Below are 23,266 nucleotides of genomic sequence, written 5' to 3'. Positions count from 1 at the left end.
ACACAATGACAAAATCTTGCATGAACATAAGTTTGTTTTACCATTGTGCAACTACAATTGACACACTGTGTGTGTGTGTATATATATATATATATATATATATATATATATATATATATATATATATATATATATATATATATATATATATAATGTGCAAGTGTGAGTTGTTGAGTCAAATCACCTTCTATGTACTTTATCATTTAGAATGTTTAAATATACCTGAGCCTATAACATTCTACACAGTGATTGGTTAGCTCAGAGCACACTGTAACCAATGTACAATAAATAAGGGACAATAAACACTAGGCATGACATATTCAAAGATTAGCCAGATAATAATATGCAGATGTATTTTTTAAACCCATTTTCTTTTATAAGGTGGTGAGGGTCCACAAGCTATTACTCTTGGGATTCAACTCCTGGCCACTAGGAGGAGGCAAAGATTCCCTGAAAAGAGTACTTCCCTCCCACCTCCTCAGTATTATAATCAGTGTTTACAGCAATTTCCTCACCTTGGAACCTCATTTTGGTTTTTACATTGTTTTTTGTGATAGATAAGGAACTACTAGTTCCCAAGTGATGTGTCCTCATTCACAAAATTCAAAAGAGCGGTTACTACGTAATTTAGATGTATTAAGCTTTGGAAATTTATTTTCAAGCTACAAGGGATTTTAGATAATACTCTAATTGTTTATCTTTCTCTTGTAAGGTGTATCCAGTCCACGGATCATCCATTACTTGTGGGATATTCTCATTCCCAACAGGAAGTTGCAAGAGGACACCCACAGCAGAGCTGTAATATAGCTCCTCCCCTAACTGTCATAGCCAGTCATTCTCTTGCAACTCTCAACAAGCAAGGACGTTGTAGGAGAGAGTGGTTAAATATAGCTAGTTTATTTTCTTCAATCAAAAGTTTGTTATTTTTAAATAGTACCGGAGTTGTGCTATTTTATCTCAGGCAGTAAATAGAAGTAGAATCTGCCTGAGGTTTCTATGATCTTAGCAGGTTGTAACTAAGATCCATTGCTATTCTCACATATGTCTGAGGGGATTACACAGATTAGGTAACTTCAGCGAGAGAATGGCGTGCAGTTTATTCTGCTATCAGATATGTGCAGTTATAATTTTTTCTAGAGATGGAAAACACTAGAAAATGCTGCTGATACCGGATTAATGTAAGTTAAGCCTGAATACAGTGATTTAATAACGACTGGTATCATGCTTACTCCCAGGGGTAATACCCTTATGATATTTACAATATAAAACGTTTGCTGGCATGTTTAATCGTTTTTATATATGCTTTGGTGATAAAACTTTATTGGGGCCTAGTTTTTTTCCACATGGCTGGCTTAAATTTTGACTAGAAACAATTTCCACTGTTGTAGTATAAAAGTTACAGTTGGTGCAGTTAAAATTACAAACTGTGACATCCAGCTTCCCTCAAAGGCCCTCTGAATGCTATAGGACATCTCTAAAGGGCCCAAAGGCTTTCCAAAGTCGTTTATTGGGGAAGGTAGGGCCACAGCTTGCTGTGGCAGTTGGTTGTGACTGTTAAAAAACGTCTATTTCGTTTTTTTGATCCGTTTTTTGAACTAAGGGGTTAATCATCCATTTGCAAGTGGGTGCAATGCTCTGTTAGCCTATTATACACACTGTAAAAATTTTGTTTGATTTACTGCATTTTTTCACTGTTTTTCAAATTCTGACAAAATTTGTTTCTCTTAAAGGCACAGTACCGTTTTTTATATTTGCTTGTTAACTTGATTTAAAGTGTTTTCCAAGCTTGCTAGTCTCATTGCTATTCTGTATAAACATGTCTGACATAGAAGAAACTCCTTGTTTATTATGTTTAAAAGCCATGGTGGAACCCCCTCTTAGAATGTGTACCAAATGTACTGATTTCATTTTATGCAATAAAGATCATTTTCTGTCTTTAAAAAATGTATCACCAGAGGAATCTGACGAGGGGGAAGTTATGCAGACTAACTTTCCCCACGTGCCCTTTGACTCCCGCTTAAGGGACTCATGCTCAAATGGCGCCAAGTACATCTAGGGCGCCCATAGCGTTTACTTTACAAGACATGGCGGCAGTCATGGATAATACACTGTCAGCGGTATTAGCCAGACTACCTGAACTTAGAGGTAAGCGAGATAGCTCTGGGGTGAGACAAAATGCAGAGCATACTGACGCTTTAAGAACCATGTCTGATACTGCCTCACAATATGCAGAAGCTGAGGAAAGAGAGCTTCAGTCAGTGGGTGATGTTAATGACTCAGGAAAGATACCTGATTCTAATATTTCTACATTTAAATTTAAGCTTGAACACCTCCGCGTGTTGCTTAGGGAGGTTTTAGCTGCTCTGAATGACTGTGATACCATTGCAGTGCCAGAGAAATTGTGTAGACTGGATAAATACTTTGCAGTGCCAGTGTATACTGTACTGATGTTTTTCCAAATATCTAAAAGGTTTACAGAAATTATTAATAAGGACCTCCTATTTTTAGAAAAATGTTTCCAATAGACGCCACCACATGGGACTTATGGCAGACAGTCCCTAAGGTGGAGGGAGCAGTTTCTACTCTAGTAAAGCATACTACTATCCCTGTCGAGGACAGTTGTGCTTTTTTATAGATCCAATGGATAAAAAATTAGAGGTTACCTTAAGAAAATATTTATTCAACAAGGTTTTATCCTACAGCCCCTTGCATGCATTGCCCCTGTCACTGCTGCTGCGGCGTACTGGTTTGAGTCTCTGGAAGAGGCTTTACAGGTAGCGACTCCATTGGATGACATACTTGGCAAACTTAGAGCACTAAAGCTAGCCAATTCTTTTATTCTGATGCCATTGTTCATTTGACTAAACTAACGGCTAAGAATTCTGGTTTTGCTATACAGGCGCGCAGAGCGCTATGGCTTAGATCATGGTCAGCTGATGTGACTTCAAAATCTAAGCTACTTAACATTCCCTTCAAGGGGCAGACCCTATTCGGGCCTGGTTGAAGGAGATTATTGCTGATATCACTGGAGGAAAAGGTCATGCCCTTACTCAAGACAGGTCCAAATCTAGGGCCAAACAGTCTAATTTTCGTGCCTTTCTAAACTTCAAGGCAGGTGCGGCATCAACTTCCTCTAATAATAAACAAGAGGGAACTTTTGCTCAATCCAAGACGGTCTGGAGACCAAACCTGACATGGAAAAAAGGTAAGCAGGTAAAAAAGCCTGCTGCTGCCTCTAAGACAGCATGAAGGAACGGCCCCCTATCCGGGAACGGATCTAGTAGGGGGCAGACTTTCACTCTTTGCCCAGGCGTGGGCAAGAGATGTTCAGGATCCCTGGGCGTTGGAAATTATATCCCAGGGATATCTTCTGGACTTCAAAGCTTCCCCCCCCAAAAGGGAGATTTCACCTTTCACAATTATCTGCACACCAGATAAAGAGAGAGGCATTCTTACACTGTGTACGAGTCCTCCTAGTTATGGGAGTGATCCATCCAGTTCCAAAGGAGGAACAGGGACAGGGTTTTTACTCAAATCTGTTTGTGGTTCCCAAAAAAGAGGGAACCTTCAGACCAATTTTGGATCTAAAGATCTTAAACAAATTCCTCAAAGTTCCGTCGTTCAAGATGGAAACTATTCGTACCATCCTACCACTGATCCAGGAGGGTCAATATATGACTACAGTGGATTTAAAGGATGCTTATCTTCACATTCCGATACACAAAGATCATCATCGGTTTCTCAGGTTTGCCTTTTAAGACAGGCATTACCAGTTGTAGCTCTTCCCTTGGGATTAGCTACAGCCCCAAGAATCTTTACAAAGGTTCTAGGGTCACTTATGGCGGTCCTAAGGCCGCGGGGCATAGCAGTAGCCCCTTATTTAGACGACATCCTGATACAGGTGTCAAACTTCCAAATTGCCAAGTCTCATACGGACGTAGTACTGGCATTTCTGTGGTCGCATGGGTGGAAAGTGAACAAGGAAAAGAGTTCTCTATCCCCACTCACAAGAGTTTCCTTTCTAGGGACTCTGATAGATTCTGTAGAAATGAAAATTCAAAAAAATCAAAGCTTCTAAATTCCTGCCGGGTTCTTCATTCCATTCCGCGCCCTTCGGTGGTTCAGTGTATGGAAGTAATCGGCTTAATGGTAGCGGCAATGGACATAGTGCCGTTTGCACGCTTACATCTCAGACCGCTGCAACTATGCATGCTCAGTCAGTGGAGCGGGGATTACACAGATTTGTCCCCTCAACTGAATCTGGACCAAGAGACCAGGGATTCTCTTCTCTGGTGGCTATCTCGGGTCCATCTGTCCAAAGGTATGACCTTTCGCAGGCCAGATTGGACAATTGTTACGACAGATGCCAGCCTTCTAGGTTGGGGTGCAGTCTGGAACTCCGTGAAGGCTCAGGGATCGTGGACTCAGGAGGAGTCTCTCCTTCCATTAAATATTCTGGAACTAAGAGCGATATTCAAGGCTCTTCAGGCTTGGCCTCAGTTTGCAACTCTGAGGTACATCAGATTTCAGTCGGACAACATCACGACTGTAGCTTACATCAACCATCAAGGGGGAACGAGAAGTTCCCCAGAGATGTTAGAAGTTTAAAAAATAATTCGCTGGGCAGAGATTCACTCTTGCCACCTATCAGCTATCCATATCCCAGGTGTAGAGCACTGGGAGGCGGATTTTCTAAGTTGTCAGACTTTTCATCCGGGAGAGTGGGAACTCCATCCGGAGGCATTTGCACAACTGATTCATCGTTGGGGCAAACCAGAACTGGATCTCATGGCGTCTCGCCAGAACGCCAAGCTTCCGTGTTACGGATCCAGGTCCAGGGATCCCAAGGCGACACTGATAGATGCTCTAGCAGCACCCTGGTCTTTCAACCTGGCTTATGTGTTTCCACCGTTTCCTCTGCTCCCTCGACTGATTGCCAAGATCAAGCAGGAGAGAGCATCGGTGATTCTGATAGCACCTGCGTGGCCACGCAGGACCTGGTATGCAGATCTAGTGGACATGTCATCCTTTCCACCATGGTCTCTGCCTCTGAAACAGGACCTTCTACTTCAGGGTCCTTTCAACCATCCAAATCTAATTTCTCTGAGGCTGACTGCCTGGAGATTGAACGCTTGATTTTATCAAAGCGTGGCTTCTCCGAGTCAGTTATTGATACCTTAAGACAGGCACGAAAGCCTGTCACCAGGAAAATTTACCATAAGGTATGGCGTAGATATCTTTATTGGTTTGAATCCAAGGGTTACTCATGGAGTAAGGTCAGGATTGCTAGGATATTATCTTTTCTCCAAGAAGGTTTGGAAAAAGGATTGTCAGCTAGTTAAGCGTCTGGCAGATGTTCCAGACGTTCAGGCATTTTGTCAGGCTTTAGTTAGAATCAAGCCTGTCTTTAAACCTGTTGCTCCACCATGGAGCTTAAACTTGGTTCTTCAAGGAGTTCCGTTTGAACCTCTTCATTCCATAGATATCAAGCTTTTATCTTGGAAAGTTATTTTTTGGGTAGCTATTTCCTCGGCTCGTAGAGTCTCTGAGCTATCTGCCTTACAATGTGATTCTCCTTATCTGATTTTGCATACGGATAAGGTAGTCCTGCGTACCAAACCTGGGTTCTTACCTATGGTGGTATCTAACAAGAATATCAATCAAGAGATTGTTGTTCCATCCTTGTGTTATACAATTTGGACGTGGTCCGTGCTTTAAAGTTTTACTTACAAGCTACTAAAGATTTTCGTCAAACATCTGCTTTGTTTGTTGTCTACTCTGGACAGAGGAGAGGTCAAAAGGCTTCGGCAACCTCTTTTTCTTTTTGACTAAAAAGCTTAATCCGCTTAGCCTATGAGACTGCTGGACAGCAACCTCCTGAAAGGATTACAGCTCATTCCATTAGAGCTGTGGCTTCCACTTGGGCCTTTAAAAATGAGGCTTCTTTTGATCAGATTTGCAAGGCGACGACTTGGTCTTCGCTTCATATTTTTTCAAAATTTTACAAATTTGATACTTTTGCTTCTTCGGAGGCTATATTTGGGAGAAAGGTTTTACGGGCAGTGGTTCCTTCCATTTAAGTTCCTGCCTTGTCCCTACCTTCATCCGTGTACTTTAGCTTTGGTATTGGTATCCCACAAGTAATGGATGATCCGTGGACTGGATACACCTTACAAGAGAAAACACAATTTATGCTTACCTGATAAATTTATTTCTCTTGTGGTGTATCCAGTCCACGGCCCGCCCTGTCATTTTAAGGCAGGTCATTTTTAAATTTAAACTACAGTAACCACTGCACCCTATGGTTCCTCCTTTCTCGGCTTGTTTTCGGTCGAATGACTGGCTTATGACAGTTAGGGGAGGAGCTATATTACAGCTCTGCTGTGGGTGTCCTCTTGCAACTTCCTGTTGGGAATGAGAATATCCCACAAGTAATGGATGATCCGTGGACTGGATACACCACAAGAGAAATAAATTTATCAGGTAAGCATAAATTGTGTTATTTTTCGGGTCCACGTAGGCCAAAAGGCCACAGTTATTTTTTTAGCTTTTTAGCCAAGACTTTTGATTCACAAGGCTTACATGGAGGCTGGAAAGTCTCCTCCATAATGAATTACAGCCCATTCGATTAGATCAGTTTCCACTTCCTGGGCTTTCAAAAATTAGACTTTTTTTTTTTTTTAACAAATTTGCAAGACAACAACTTGGTCTTCCTTACATACCTTTTCTAAATTCTACCACTTTGGGGGTTTATTTGCTTCTTTGGAAGTGTCTTTTGGTAGGAAAGTCCTCCAGACAGCAGTGCCTGCCTTTTCAAAAAATGTCCCACTCAAATTTACTTGTGCACTCCACAGCTTGGGTATTAGTTGCCAGGACTTATGAAAGAAAACTATAGTTAAGCTTACCTGATAAACTAATTTCTTTTATGGTGGTGAGATGCCACGAGATCCACCCAGTTTATATTGTGTATATAATAAAATTAGATTTTGGCGGCAGTTCTAGTTTGCACTTTATTTTCCCTGTTTTGTCCTTTCCTACCTTTCGACTTCTCCTTGCTTGGTTATACGTCAGACTAGAATACCAGGTTGGTGGGAAGGATTAATTACTCTTGGAGTTTTGGGAATCCTTGCCTCTTTCTAGTGGCCAGGAGTTGAGAGTCCACCAGCCATTACTCTTGGGATTCAACACAATTAAATAATTGAATTTATCAGGTAAGTTTTACATGAAGGGGTTAAATAGTGTAGTATTTACCAACAGCACCAAGGCCGCACTATAGCCCAATTCCTCTGGGAGGGAGGCATGTTGTAACGGCAAGAAGAAACTGAAAACCCCTTAAGGATATGCAACGTACAAGCTACATCTGTGTTATTAAGGGGTTAAATCATATAAGTTGTTTAAATAACAAGGGAATATGTGTGTTTTACTCTCCATAAAATAATGGCCACTACCATGTTAGAACCAAGGTTTCCCTATGTTTAAAATCTTGTTATCTTCCTTGCTGAGGCCAGTTAAGGAGAGTGACATAAATTACGTTATCAGTGGCTATGTAGTTTCTTTAATAGTATGCCAATACTGTCACCTTCAGTATATAGGCAGAACATTTCCCCTGCTAAAGATAGGATCAGGTAACTTTTATTAGCAAGAGGATATACATAATAGACCCCCTATCTGTAAACATTTTCAGCCTTACCCTAACACTTTCGGTCATCTTAGTCATAGAACGGACAAGATAGGAGCTAGAAGTGTCAATAGACTTTACAATGAGGAATTTTGTTGGAATAAATACTAGATACCCAAAACCTTTAAATACTTTCCCTCTCTCCTCTTTAGCTTTTCTGAAGCAAATTTTAAAGCACTTTTATATATTGATATTGATACACCTTTTCTTGTGTTGCAACTTTGTGCACCAGAAGATATTTATGTCTACATGCTTAAATCAAAAGTAAGAAAATAAATGTTTTTTCCCCATGATCCTTGTAGTGCTCAAGTACTAATGATGATCAAATCAGCCAATAGGATTTAAGCAGCTCTAATTCCTATTGGCTGGTTTTAATTTTTCAGCCAATAGGAATGCAACTGTACTCCAATATAAAAGGGGTGCCTTGCATTGAATCCTCAGTGTGCGGCGTACGATTGCATGAAGAGGACCTCCACGTTGGACCGATGGACCTACGTGCATTGACCGCTCCGCCTCCGCAGGGATGAAGAAGATCCCGGTCCCACGATGGATGAAGATCTTTTGCCGGACTTCAGCAACTGTGAATACCGATTTTGGGGTTAGTGTTAGTTTTTTTTTTGGGGGGGGGTTTAGATTAGGGCTTTGCGCTGAAAAAGATTTGAATGCCCTTTTAAGGGCAGTAAAAGGGCTGAATGCCCATACAAATGCCCTTTTCAGGGCAATGGGTAAATTAGTGTTTTTTTTTAGTTAGGTTTTTTTATTTTGGGGGTGGGAGTTTGTAATGTTAGGGACAATGCCCTACAAAAGACCCTTTTAAGGGCCCTTGGTAGTTTATTATAGATTAGATTTTTTCTATTTTTTTAAAATGGGTTATTAGAATAGGAATAATTTGTATTATTTTGGATTATTTTTTAGTGTTTATTCTTTTTTGTAATTGTAGTTTTATTTTTTTATTTTGTAATGTTAGGTTTTATTAGACTAAGCTTAGGTTTTATTTTTATTTCACAGGTAAGTTTGTATTTATTTTAACTAGTTAGTAAATAGTTATATTGTAGCAAGCTTAGGTTTTATTTTTATTTCACAGGTAAGTTTGTATTTATTTTAACTAGTTAGTAAATAGTTATATTGTAGCTAGCTTAGGTTTAATTTTTATTTCACAGGTAAGTTTGTATTTATTTTTAAAAAGGTAGTTAGTTAATAATTGTAACTTTAATTTAGGTCTATTTTAAATATGTTAAAGTTAGGGGTGTTAGGTTTAGGGGTTAATAATAGTTTAATTTAGGTTGTTGCGATGTGGGGGCCAGCGGTTTAGGGGTTAATAGGTTTAGTTAGTTTTGGCAATGTGGGTGTACGGCGGTTTAGGGGTTAATAGGTTTAGTTAGTGTCGCCGATGTTTGGGAACTGAGGTTTAGGGGTTAATAGGTTTAGTGTTGGCGATGTTTGGGAACTGCGGTTTAGGGGTTAATAGGTTTAGTTAGTGTCGGTGATGTTTGGGAACTGTGGTTTAGGGGTTAGTAGGTTTAGTTAGTGTCAGCGATGTTTGAGAACTGCAGTTTAGGGGTTAATATGTTTAGTTTGTATCTGGGAACTGCGGTTTAGGGGTTAATTTGTTTAGTTCGTTTTGGTGATGTTTGGGAGCAGTGATTTAGGGGTTAATAGGTTTAGTTTGTGTCAGCGATGTTTGGGAACTGCGGTTTAGGGGTTAATAGCTTTAGTGATTTAGTTAGTGTCGGGAACTGTGGTTTAGATAAGAACAATGAAAAATTCTGAATATGAATAATGGATCCGAAAATTCGGAAACTGATTTATTCATTTTCTGGATTTTCCAATTCGGGAATTCGGATGCATTCAAATCTCTGAATTCAGCCAAAACGAAACGCACACGTCTAATTTTTTTATTAAAGGGACAGACATTAAACTGCTGTGAACAACTTCAAAAAATAGTAACTACTCGTGTTCCTGCAGCTCTTTACAAATTAGTTCTCCTGTGTTAATAAGTAAAAAGGTGCCTGATACTGAAGCTCCGCCTCTTTGTACTGGGGGACCACCATGTTGGAGCTCAGGTATTCTCACAGCCTGTGACAGAAGCTGTGTACATGCACAGATTAGTAATATTGCTCACTTTTTCTACGGCTGTATAATGTGCTTCAGGTTAGGGTGCATGACACATTGTTTAAGCTTTACTTTTTGTATTTTTTTACACAGTTTTACAGTTGCACAAAATATATTTAACCTTTTAACACTGTTATGACGTTCTAATCGTGTCGGACTTTAGTGCCGTTAGGACGGAGTAGAGCGTTCTAGACGTTTAGCATTCCTGAAGCCAATGGCGCTTCCTGGATGGGATCGCGGTCTGGAGGGCGTGCCTAGCATCATAGGGATGCCCACCTGACCCAATCCCATCATTGAAATCTCGCAATCGCGTGCACGATCGCGGGATTTCAATTTGTCTACATCGGAATGTTGTTCAGATTTAGACAAATTTACACTGTCATCAAAGGGTTTTAAAAAAGAAGTCAACAATAATATAGACTAATTACGCAGCTGCGAAATGTACAGCTCCTGCTTTGTGTCATGCACACTAACCTGAAGCACATTATACAGCTAGGAAATACTACTGATCTGTGAGTGTTCAGCTTATGTCACAGGCTGTGAGAATACCTGAGCTCCAAGATGGCTGCCCCCAGTACAAAGAGGCGGAGCTTCAGTATCTGCTATTAAAACAGGAGAACTGATCTGTAAAGAGCTGCAGGAACAGGATGAAAACGTGAGTAGTTACTATTCTAGGATAGTTGTTCCCAGCAGTTTAATATCCCTTTAAATATTGACTTTGCGGAGTATAGTATCAACTGTTTCTTTATGCTGCCTGCAAGATTTTATATAAAAAATGTGTTTTAATATTTTGCTTAATAGTCTGTGTTTTTTTTTGTATTGCCATTATAGGACTGCTTCTAGCACCACTTTATTCTGCAGTCAGACAAGAGGCAGAATAGAACCAGGTATAGGGGCCCATCATGTATAGGGGGTCCACCACTGGCCTTCCCCCATGTTTTGCCCATGGGTTGTGGTTGGTCTCAGTCAGCCTCTAAGTCCCTCTTAAAAGGGACACTAAACTCAAATGTTTGTTTCTCTTGTAAGGTGTATCCAGTCCACGGATTCATCCATTACTTGTGGGATATTCTCCTTCCCAACAGGAAGCTGCAAGAGGACACCCACAGCAGAGCTGTCTATATAGCTCTTCCCCTAACTGCCACTCCCAGTCATTCTCTTGCAGCTCTCGACAAGAAAGGAAGTATCAAAAGAAATGTGGTGAATTAGTGTAGTTTATCTTCAATCAAAAGTTTGTTATTTTTAAACGGAACCGGCGTTGTACTGTTTTTACCTCAGGCATAAATTAGAAGAAGAGTTCTGCCTGAGGTTTTTGATGATCTTAGCAGGTTGTAACTAAGGTCCACTGCTGTTCTCACACATAACTGAAGAGTATGGGAAAACTTCAGCTGGGGGAATGGCCTGCAGAATTATCTGCTCTGAGGTATGTTCAGTATATTTTTTTCTAGAGAGATGATAAGGTCTAGAAAATGCTGACAGTGGCTGATATATTTAAGGTAAGCCTGATTACAGTGATTTAACAAACGACTGGGATCATGCTTGCAGTAAAGGGTAATATTCATGTTTATTGCTCTTATTACTTAGTATGTAAAACGTTTGCATGAGATATAAAAAACGTTTTTTACTGAAGGTGAAAAATCTTTATTTGGGGCCTAGTTTTCCACATGGCTGATTAGATTTCTCCTAGGAGTATTTATTTATGGCCCTTTCACTTTGAGTGCATGGTGGGAGGGGCCTATTTTCGTGCTCTAATTGCGCAGTAGTTTTTGCAGTCTGAGACATCCAGCTTCCCTGAAGGAGTCCCCTGACATTTAGGACCTCTGTAAAGGGTTTTTGTTGCTACAAAAGTCGTTTTAAGGGCAGGTAGGAGCCACAGTAGAGCTATGGCAGTTTGCTTGTGACTGTTTATAACGGTTTTACTGTTTTTCTTCTTCGTTTTTGAGCCTGAGGGGTTAATCATCCATTTGCAAGTGGTTGCAATGCTATTTTAGTCTATTATACACACTGTAAAAATTCCGTAGAGTTTACTGCTTTTTTTCACTGTTTTGCAGTTTATGTGTTTGTTTGTTTTTCCCTTAAAGGCACAGTACCGTTTTTTATATTCTGCTTTTTCACATTTATTAAAGTGTTTTTCAAGCTTGCTGGTCTCATTACTAGTCTGTTAAACATGTCTGACATAGAGTAAACTCCTTGTTCATTATGTTTAGAAGCCATTGTGGAACCCCCTCTTAGAATGTGTACCAAATGCACTGATCTTACTATAAATTATAAAGACCATATTCTGGCTTTAAAAGATTTATCACCAAAGGAAATTGACAAGGGGGAAGTTATGCCGACTAACTCTCCCCACGTGTCAGAACCTATAACTCCCGCTCAAGGGACGCCAAGTACATCTAGCGCGCCCATTGTGTAAACTTTACAAGACATGGCGGCAGTTATGAATCATACCCTTACAGAGAGGTATTGTCCAAACTGCCAGGGTTACAAGGTAAGCGAGACAGCTCTGGGGCTAGAACAAATACAGAGCTCTCTGACGCTTTAGTAGCTATGTCTGATATACCCTCATAATGTGCAGAAGCCAAAGCAGGAGAGCTTCTATCTGTGGGTGATTTTTCTGATTCAGGGAAGACACTTCAACCTGATTCTGATATGTCTACATTTAAATTTAAGCTTGAACACCTCCGCGTGTTGCTCAGGGAGGTTTTAGCAACTCTGGATGACTGTGACGCCATTGTAGTCCCAGAGAAATTGTGTAAATTGGATAAATACTATGCAGTGCCTGTTTACACTGATGTTTTTCCAATCCCTAAGAGGTTTTCAGAAATTATTACTAAGGAATGGGATAGACCAGGTGTACCGTTCTCTCCCCCTCCTGTTTTTAAAAAGATGTTTCCTATAGATGCCGCTACACGGGACTCGTGGCAAATGGTCCCTAAGGTGGAGGGAGCAGTCTCTACCCTAGCGAAGCGTACAACTATCCTGGTCGAGGACAGTTGTGCTTTTCTAGATCCAATGGACAAAAAATTAGAGGGTTACCTTAAGAAAATTTTTATTCAACAAGATTTTATTCTCCAGCCCCTTGCATGCATTGCCCCAGTCACTGCTGCTGCGGCCTTCTGGTTTGAGTCTCTAGAAGAGGCTCTACAGGTAGAAACCCCGTTAGATGATATCCTTGACAAGCTTAAAGCTCTTAAGCTAGCCAATTCATTTGTTTCTGACGCTGTTGTTCATTTAACCAAGCTAACGGCTAAAAATTCAGGTTTTGCTATTCAGGCGCGTAGGGCGCTATGGCTTAAATCCTGGTCAACTGATGTTACTTCAAAGTCTAAGCTTCTCAACATTCCCTTCAAGGGGCAGACCCTATTCGGGCCTGGTCTGAAGGAGATCATTTCTGATATTACTGGAGGAAAAGGTCACGCCCTTCCTCAGGATAGGTCCAACAAATTAAGGACCAAACAGACTAATTTTTGTTCCTTTCGAAACTTCAAGAGTGGCGCAGCTTCAACTTCCTCTAATACAAAACAAGAGGGAAATTTTGCCCAGTCTAAGCTGGTCTGGAGACCTAACCAGGCTTGGAACAAGAGAAAGCAGGCCAAAAAACCTGCTGCTGCCTCTAAGACAGCATGAAGGATCAGCCCCCGATCCGGAAACAGATCTAGTAGGGGGCAGACTTTCTCTCTTCGCCCAGGCTTGGGCAAGAGATGTCCAGGATCCCTGGGCGTTGGAAATTGTGTCCCAGGGATATCTTCTGGATTTCAAAGCTTCTTCCCCAAAAGGGAGATTTCATCTCTCACAATTATCTGCAAACCAGATAAAGAGAGAGGCATTCTTACATTGTGTTCAAGACCTCCTAGTTATGGGAGTGATTCACCCAGTTCCAAAGGAGGAACAGGGGCAAGGCTTCTATTCAAATCTGTTTGTAGTTCCCAAGAAAGAGGGAACATTTAGACCAATCTTAGATCTCATGATCTTAAACAAATTTCTCAGGGTTCCATCCTTCAAGATGGAGACTATTCGAACCATCCTACCTATGATCCAGGAGGGTCAATATATGACTACCGTGGACTTAAAGGATGCTTATCTTAACATTCCGATACACAGAGATCATCATCGGTTTCTCAGGTTCGCCTTCCTAGACAGGCATTACCAGTTTGTGGCTCTTCCCTTTGGTTTAGCCACAGCACAAAGAATCTTTACGAAGGTTCTAGGGTCACTCCTAGCGGCCCTAAGACCGCGGGGTATAGCAGTAGCCCCTAACCTAGACGACATTCAGATACAGGCGTCGAACTTTCAAATCGCCAGGTCCCATACGGACATTATTCTGGCATTCCTGAGGTCGCATGGGTGGAAGGTGAATGAAGAAAAGAGTTCTCTATCCCCTCTCACAAGAGTTTCCTTCCTAGGAACTCTGATAGATTCTGTAGAAATGAAGATTTACCTGACAGAGACCAGGTTGTCAAAACTTCTAAATTCCTGCAGTGTTCTTTATTCCACTTCTCGCCCTTCAGTGGCTCAGTGTATGGAAGTAATCGGCTTAATGGTAGCGGCAATGGACATTGTGCCATTTGCCCGCCTACATCTCAGACCGCTGCAACTGTGCTTGCTCAGTCAGTGGAATGGGGATTACACAGATTTGTCCCCTCTACTAAATCTGGATCAAGAGACCAGGGATTCTCTTCTCTGGTGGCTATCTCGGGTCCATCTGTCCAAGGGTATGACCTTCCGCAGGCCAGATTGGACAATAGTAACGACAGATGCCAGCCTTCTGGGCTGGGGTGCAGTCTGGAACTCCCTGAAGGCTCAGGGCTCGTGGACTCAGGAGGAGGCACTCCTTCTGATAAACATTCTGGAACTAAGAGTGTTTTCAATGCTTTTCAGGCTTGGCCTCAGCTGGCTGCGGTCAGGTTCATCAGATTTCAGTCAGACAATATCACGACTGTAGCCTACATCAACCATCAAGGGGGAACAAGGACTTCCCTAGCAATGTTGGAGGTTTCAAAAATAATTCTATGGGCAGAGGTTCACTCTTGCCATCTATCAGCTATCCATATCCCAGGAGTAGAGAACTGGGAGGCGGATTTTCTAAGTCGGCAGACTTTTCATCCGGGGGAGTGGGAACTCCATCCGGAGGTATTTGCACAGTTGATTCAACTTTGGGGCAAACCAGAACTGGATCTCATGGCGTCTCGTCAGAACGCCAAGCTTCCTTGTTACGAATCCAGGTCCAGGGATCCCAAGGCAGCGCTGATAGATGCTCTAGCAGCGCCTTGGTCCTTCAACCTGGCTTATGTTTTTCCACCGTTTCCTCTGCTCCCTCGTCTGATTGCCAAGATCAAGCAGGAGAGAGCTTTAGTGATTTTGATAGCACCTGCGTGGCCACGCAGGACTTGGTATGCAGATCTGATGTACATGTCATCCCTTCCACCATGGACTCTGCCGCTGAGGCAGGACCTTCTACTTCAGGGTCCTTTCAACCATCCAAATCTAATTTCTCTGCGGCTGACTGCTTGGAGATTGAACGCTTGATTTTATCAAAGCGTGGTTTCTCTGAGTCGGTCATTGACACCTTAATTCAGGCCCGAAAGCCGATCACTAGGAAAATCTATCATAAGATATGGTGTAGATATCTTCATTGGTGTGAATCCAAAGGTTACTCATGGAGTAAGGTCCGGATTCCTAGGATATTATCTTTTCTCCAAGAAGGTTTGGAGAAGGGCTTGTCAGCTAGTTCCTTAAAGGGACAGATTTCTGCTCTGTCTATTCTTTTGCACAAGCGTCTGGCTGAGGTTCCAGACGTTCAGGCATTTTGTCAGGCTTTGGTTAGAATCAAGCCTGTGTTTAAACCTGTTGCTCCGCCATGGAGTTTAAATTTAGTTCTTAAAGTTCTTCAAGGGGTTCCGTTTGAACCTCTGCATTCCATAGATATCAAACTTATATCTTGGAAAGTTCTGTTTTTGGTAGCTATCTCTTCGGCTCGAAGAGTTTCAGAGCTATCTGCTTTACAATGTGATTCCCCTTATCTGATTTTCCATGCAGATAAGGTAGTGTTACGTACCAAACCTGGGTTTCTTCCTAAGGTGGTATCTAATAAGAATATCAATCAGGAGATTGTTGTTCCTTCACTATGTCCTAATCCTTCTTCAAAGAAGGAACGTCTATTACACAATCTTGATGTGGTTCGTGCTTTAAAGTTTTATTTACAAGCTACGAAGGATTTTCATTAAACATCTGCTTTGTTTGTTGTCTACTCTGGACAGAGGAGAGGCCAAAAGGCTTCGGCAACTTCTCTTTCTTTTTGGCTAAGAAGTATAATACGCTTAGCTTAAGAGATATGTGGTGAATTAGTGTAGTTTATCTTCAATCAAAAATGTGTCATTTTTAAACGGTACCGGCGTTGTACTGTTTTTACCTCAGGCATAAATTAGAAGAAGAGTTCTGCCTGAGGTTTTTGATGATCTTAGCAGGTTGTAACTAAGGTCTACTGCTGTTCTCACACATAACTGAAGAGTATGGGAAAACTTCAGCTGGGGGAATGGCCTGCAGAATTATCTGCTCTGAGGTATGTTCAGTATATTTTTTTCTAGAGAGATGATAAGGTCTAGAAAATGCTGACAGTATCTGATATATTTAAGGTAAGCCTGATTACAGTGATTTAACAAACGACTGGGATCATGCTTGCAGTAAAAGGTAATATTCATGTTTATTGCTCTTATTACTTAGTATGTAAAACGTTTGCATGAGATATAAAAAACGTTTTTTACTGAAGGTGATAAATCTTTATTTGGGGCCTAGTTTTCCACATGGCTGATTAGATTTCTCCTAGGAGTAGTTATTTATGGCCCTTTCACTTTGAGTGCATGGTGGGAGGGGCCTATTTTCGTGCTCTAATTGCGCAGTAGTTTTTGCAGTCTGAGACATCCAGCTTCCCTGAAGGAGTCCCCTGACATTTAGGACCTCTGTAAAGGGTTTTTGTTGCTACAAAAGTCGTTTTAAGGGCAGGTAGGAGCCACAGTAGAGCTATGGCAGTTTGCTTGTGACTGTTTATAACGGTTTTACCGTTTTTCTGCTTCGTTTTTGAGCCTGAGGGGTTAATCATCCATTTGCAAGTGGGTGCAATGCTATTTTAGTCTATTATACACACTGTAAAAATTCCGTAGAGTTTACTGCTTTTTTTCACTGTTTTGCAGTTTATGTGTTTGTTTTTTTTTCCCTTAAAGGCACAGTACCGTTTTTTATATTCTGCTTTTTCACATTTATTAAAGTGTTTTTCAAGCTTGCTGGTCTCATTACTAGTCTGTTAAACATGTCTGACATAGAGTAAACTCCTTGTTCATTATGTTTAGAAGCCATTGTGGAACCCCCTCTTAGAATGTGTACCAAATGCACTGATCTTACTATAAATTATAAAGACCATATTCCGGCTTTAAAAGATTTATCACCAAAGGAAATTGACAAGGGGGAAGTTATGCCGACTAACTCAACCCACGTGTCAGAACCTATAACTCCTGCTCAAGGGACGCCAAGTACATCTAGCGTGCCCTTTGCGTATACCTTACAAGACATGGCGGCAGTTATGAATCATACCCTTACAGAGGTATTGTCCAAACTGCCAGGGTTACAAGGTAAGCGAGACAGCTCTGGGGCTAGAACAAATACAGAGCTCTCTGACGCTTTAGTAGCTATGTCTGATATACCCTCACAATGTTCAGAAGCCGAAGGAGGAGAGCTTCTATCTGTGGGTGATTTTTTTGATTCAGGGAAGACACTTCAACCTGATTCTGATATGTCTACATTTAAATTTAAGCTTGAACACCTCCGCGTGTTGCTCAGGGAGGTTTTAGCAACTCTGGATGACTGTGACGCCATTGTAGTCCCAGAGAAATTGTGTAAATTGGATAAATACTACGCAGTGCCTGTTTACACTGATGTTTTTCCAATCCCTGAGAGGTTTTCAGAAATTATTACTAAGGAATGGGATAGACCAGGTGTACCATTCTCTCCCCCTCCTGTTTTTAAAAAGATGTTTCCTATAGATGCCGCTACACGGGACTCGTGGCAAAAGGTTCCTAAGATGGAGGGAGCAGTCTCTACCCTAGCGAAGCGTACAACTATCCCGGGCGAGGACAGTTGTGCTTTTCTAGATCCAATGGACAAAAAATTAGAGGGTTACCTTAAGAAAATTTTTATTCAACAAGATTTTATTCTCCAGCCCCTTGCTGCTGCTGCGGCCTTCTGGTTTGAGTCTCTAGAAGAGGCTCTACAGGTAGAAACCCCGTTAGATGATATCCTTGACAAGCTTAAAGCTCTTAAGCTAGCCAATTCATTTGTTTCTGACGCCGTTGTTCATTTAACCAAGCTAACGGCTAAAAATTCAAGTTTTGATATTCAGGCTAGGGCGCTATGGCTTAAATCCTGGTCAGCTGACGATACTTCAAAGTCTAAGCTTCTCAACATTCCCTTCAAGGGGCAGACCCTATTCGGGCCTGGTCTGAAGGAGATCATTTCTGATATTACTGGAGGAAAAGGTCACGCCCTTCCTCAGGATAGGTCCAACAAATTAAGGACCAAACAGACTAATTTTCATTCCTTTCGAAACTTCAAGAGTGGCGCAGCTTCAACTCCCTCTAATACAAAACAAGAGGGAAATTTTGCCCAGTCTAAGCCGGTCTGGAGACCTAACCAGGCTTGGAACAAGGGAAAGCAGGCCAAAAAACCTGCTGCTGCCTCTAAGACAGCATGAAGGATCAGCCCCTGATCCGGAAACGGATCTAGTAGGGGGCAGACTTTCTCTCTTCGCCCAGGCTTGGGCAAGAGATGTCCAGGATCCCTGGGCGTTGGAAATTGTGTCCCAGGGATATCTTCTGGATTTCAAAGCTTCTTCCCCAAATGGGAGATTTCATCTCTCACAATTATCTGCAAACCAGAATAAGAGAGAGGCATTCTTACATTGTGTTCAAGACCTCTTAGTTATGGGAGTGATTCACCCAGTTCCAAAGGAGGAACAGGGGCAAGGCTTCTATTCAAATCTGTTTGTAGTTCCCAAGAAAGAGGGAACATTCAGACCAATCTTAGATCTCAAGATCTTAAACAAATTTCTCAGGGTTCCATCCTTCAAGATGGAGACTATTCGAACCATCCTACCTATGATCCAGGAGGGTCAATATACTCCTATTATCAATTTTTTCATCATTCTCTTGGTATCTTTATTTGAAAAACAAAAATGTAAGTTCAGAAGCCGGACCATTTTTGGTTCACAACCTGGGTTGTTCTTGCTGATTGGTGGATAAATTCACCCACCAATAAACAAGTGCTATCCAGGGTTCTGAACCAAAAATTGTCTGGCTCCTTAGCTTAGATGCCTTATTTTTTAAATAAAGATAGCAAGAGAACAAAGTAAAATTGATAATAGGAGTAAATTAGAAAGTTGCTTAAAATTGCTGCTCTATCTGAATCATGATATCCCTTTATGATACACATGTATTTATAGTATAATTATTATAATGAGACATATTTTATTATTTGATTGATTATCAATGATCTAATATGTGATGTCATCAGTGATGTAATGCAAATCTCTAAAGGGATGAATTTAAATTCTTTATAATATTTGAATGGGTATATGAACTCTGAATTTAACTTAATTATGTTCCATTACATTTCAGAATTCTTTTATTGTAAAAAATACATGTATTTGTTTGTTGGTACATGTGGGGGTGTGCCCGCTGTGTGTAAATGTGTGTGTGTATGTGTGTGTGTGCCCTCTGTGTGTGCATGTGTGTGCCTTCTATGTGTACATGTGTGTGTGTTTCCTCTGTGTGTACATGTGGGTGTGCCCATGTGTCCCCTCTGTTGGTACATGTGGATGTGCCCTCTGTGTGTGTGTGTGTACATGTGGGTGTGCCATCTGTGTGTACGCATGTGTGCCCTCTGTGTGTGGGTGTGCCCTCTGTGTGTACGTGTGGGTGTGCCCTCTGTGTGTACTTGTGGGTGTGCCCTCTGTGTGTGCGTGTGGGTGTGCCCTCTGTTGGTACATGTGTGTGTGTGCCCTCTGTGTGTGTGTATGCATGTGGGTGTGCCCTCTGTTGGTACATGTGGGTGTGCCCTTTGATTTTGTGTACGTGCGTGTGCCCCCTGTGTGTGTGTGCCCTATGTGTGTACATGTGTGTGTGTGCGCCCTCTGTGTGTGTGTGTATGCCCTCTGTGTGTACATGTGTGTGTGCCCTCTGTGGGTACGTGCGTGTGCACCCTCTGTGGGTATGTGTGTGCCCTCTGTGGGTACGTGTGTGCCCTCTGTGTGTTTGTCCTTTCTGTGTGTGTACATCTGTGGGTGGGTGCCCCTCTGTGTGTACGTGTGCCCTCTGTGTGTGTGTGTCCTGTTTGTGCTCTCTGTGTGTACGTGTATGCCCTCTGTGTATACGTGTGTGCCCCCTGTGTGTACATGTGTGTACATGTGTGTGCCCTCTGTTTGTGTGTACATGTCATAGACCGCTTGCAGGTTCAAATAGGGACCAATTCGCAGTTGACACACTTGGCTACATCGGTGAGCCTGTCCTTTAATGACTGTGAATTGGTTCTTATACAAAACTGCAAGCGGTCATTGACTTGGATGTCTGGGGATTGGACATTGTAGCCAGTCAGAATACCGGAAATTATACGGCAATGAGAATCTATTTCATACAGGTCCGAAGGAACGCTTTCTTTTAGTCTCCTTTGTTGACACTTTCCATAAAGAGCCTACTAAAAGTACTGATGAGAATAAATGCTAACATGATAAAGTTATACCTAAATGTAATGTAACAGGAAATGTATCTCTCTTGGTCTTGTAATATATGAGTTGTTGCTGGTGGCTATTAGATCTCTCCAAACAAACGCTCAGGGGCCAACTCTGGCCCTCCAATAGTATTTGTGTAACCATCAGCTCCAGAGAGCGGAAAACAAACATAAGTCATTTGTTATTGAACAAGCAGTTACACACTTCTCATTAGGTTATTAAGCACATGTGTGTGTGTGTAAGCAATATATAATTATATTAAATTAATTAATTGTATTTTCTATGTAATGTGTCTAAGACTGTGGCTATGATCTAATGTTATTTGAAGGTGTTATTGTTTGTTAGCATACCTGGGAGTGTAGTATAAAGTGGCCCCTGCCATTAGTGACGGACTTTCCACACATATAGACACCTTAAATCAGACTGGAGGGTAGTACTGGTGTGTGAGTGGCATCACTAACCCTAATATTTTATTTGTTTTGCAGATGTTTGATGTAGGTTGTTGCCCATATCACATATGAGAGTGCATAGGGAGTCAGGGCCAGTGTATTAAAGTGTCTGCTGAAGACTCTTATCCCCAAGATTGGATTGGGCTCACTCGGGTATCCTTGGGCAATAGACTCTAAGTGACACCGAGCTCAGTTTTATAGGACAGACGTTTATACAGTGTATGTATTTGACATTATCACCTATGAGAATGGATAGAGGTGACGCATTCAGGGGGCTCCTGAGGGACCAAGATAGAGTCCTAACTTTTATGTGATTGGACTCGGGTGTATCCTTGGCTAGTAGTTACAGAGTGACACAAAGCTTTGTTTTTATAGAGTAAATGTGTATACAATTAATGCATTTGGAATTATCAACTATGAGTGTGGATAGAGTCAGTGCATTCAGGGGGCTCCTAAGTGGTGTTATCCCCAAAATCGGATCCTAATTTTGATGTGATTGATGTGATTGGATTGGGATCTATCAGATGTATCCTTGAGTACTTAGTGTGACACAAAGCTTCATTTTGTTGTTTTTTTGTTTTGCTTTTTTTTCCATTTTGAATAACGAAGAAGTGTCTAACTTCAGGTGGGTTTTTGTCTAAGTCCAGAAATAGAAAACTAACCCTTTAATTATATGATCATTTAACTCTAAATATATAGGAAGACTGTAAGCTTCATGAACAATTAAATATTGATACATTATCAACCTTGTACATACAATTTACTGATATGTGGACCCTGATAAACAAAATGCCAATATTAAAAAAAGTTGATGGAAAACAAGATTATAACCAGTAGGTAAACATTTTATTGTTTATAGCCTTGATGAAGAATATCTACCATTCATCATCCATCTACACATTATTTCCAAATTCTACAATCCATGGTAAATAAAATCTTTTAGATATTTGCTTCACTGTATCTTCACTCCTCACTGCCTCTTTTTATTATTCCATTTTTTTTTTAAAAGGGACAGTCTACTCTGAATTTTCATTGTTTAAAAATAGATAATCCCTTTATTACCTATTCCCTAGTTTTGCATAACCAACAAATGTGATTACCTTGTATCTAAGCCTCTGCAGACTGCTGCCTTATCAGACTTGCATTTTAGCCAATCAGTGCCCTCTCATAAGTAACTCCACAGGTGTGAGCACAATGTTATATATATGGCACACAAACTAATGCCCTCTAGCTGGGAAAACCTGTCAAATGCATTCAGATAGGAGGCGGCCTTTAGGGGCTTATAAATTAGCATATGAGCCTACCTAGCTTTCAACTAAGAATATCAAGAGAACAATGCAAATTTGATGATACAAGTAAATTGGAAAGTTGTTTAAAATGGCATGTCCTATCTGAATCATGAAAGTTTAATTTTGAGTTGACTGTCCCTTTTAACAAATAATGTTAATGTATTTGTTAGTTGCACTACATTTTGTTTTGGTACCTCTGAAACTGTTCCCTACCGCCACACATAATTTGTTTTTTGTTTTTTTTAAAATGGGGTGCTATACCTTATGTAACACATTACTTGATTATGACTATTAACAAACACACAATTCTCAATCAGTTTTTATGATTTAAAGCTCTTTTTTGTCCCAATATCGTCAATTCCTTTATTATGTTATGCTATTTCTAGTAGATAATCAAATCTAAGGAATTGTACATTTAAGTTAAAATAGTGGTGGGTGTGATAACAGAGTTATCCTTATTGTTTGTAACCCCTGAAGTATCTCCTGGAATTATTGTTGTTGGTTTCATGGTGATATTACCAATAATTAGCCCCTGCATCCCAGATCCATCACCAGATGAATCTATTTCAATGTCATTGAAAAGCATTGATGGCGTGACTGGAGAATCTGTTTGCGCAGCCTGTGTAGGTTTAGTGTTTGTTTCATCTGACATCTGCCCATTCTTCTTGTCACAGGGACAACACAATAGCTGCACCTCATAGTCCAGACAGCCGTCTTCATAGTCCTTGTTGTAGCAGATGAGTCCTACGTCTGGCTGACACACAGCTGCGTCTACCATCTCTCCATACGGGACATAGGGGAATCGGACAGAGCGACAGTGAATGTCTTGTGGTACTGCACACACATTATGTCCAGCTGACCTGATCTTCTCCAGAGTCTCCCAATCTCCACTATCCGTCTGGTTTGTTGGATGATCCACATTAAACCATTCTGTCCATGTGCAAGGGAGTGAGCATGAAGTCTGGGGCAC

Source organism: Bombina bombina, chromosome 7 (genome assembly GCF_027579735.1).
Source record: "Bombina bombina isolate aBomBom1 chromosome 7, aBomBom1.pri, whole genome shotgun sequence".
Classification (NCBI taxonomy): domain Eukaryota; kingdom Metazoa; phylum Chordata; class Amphibia; order Anura; family Bombinatoridae; genus Bombina; species Bombina bombina.
The sequence above is the reverse complement of the archived record's forward strand: the minus strand, read 5'-3'. Positions refer to the sequence as shown.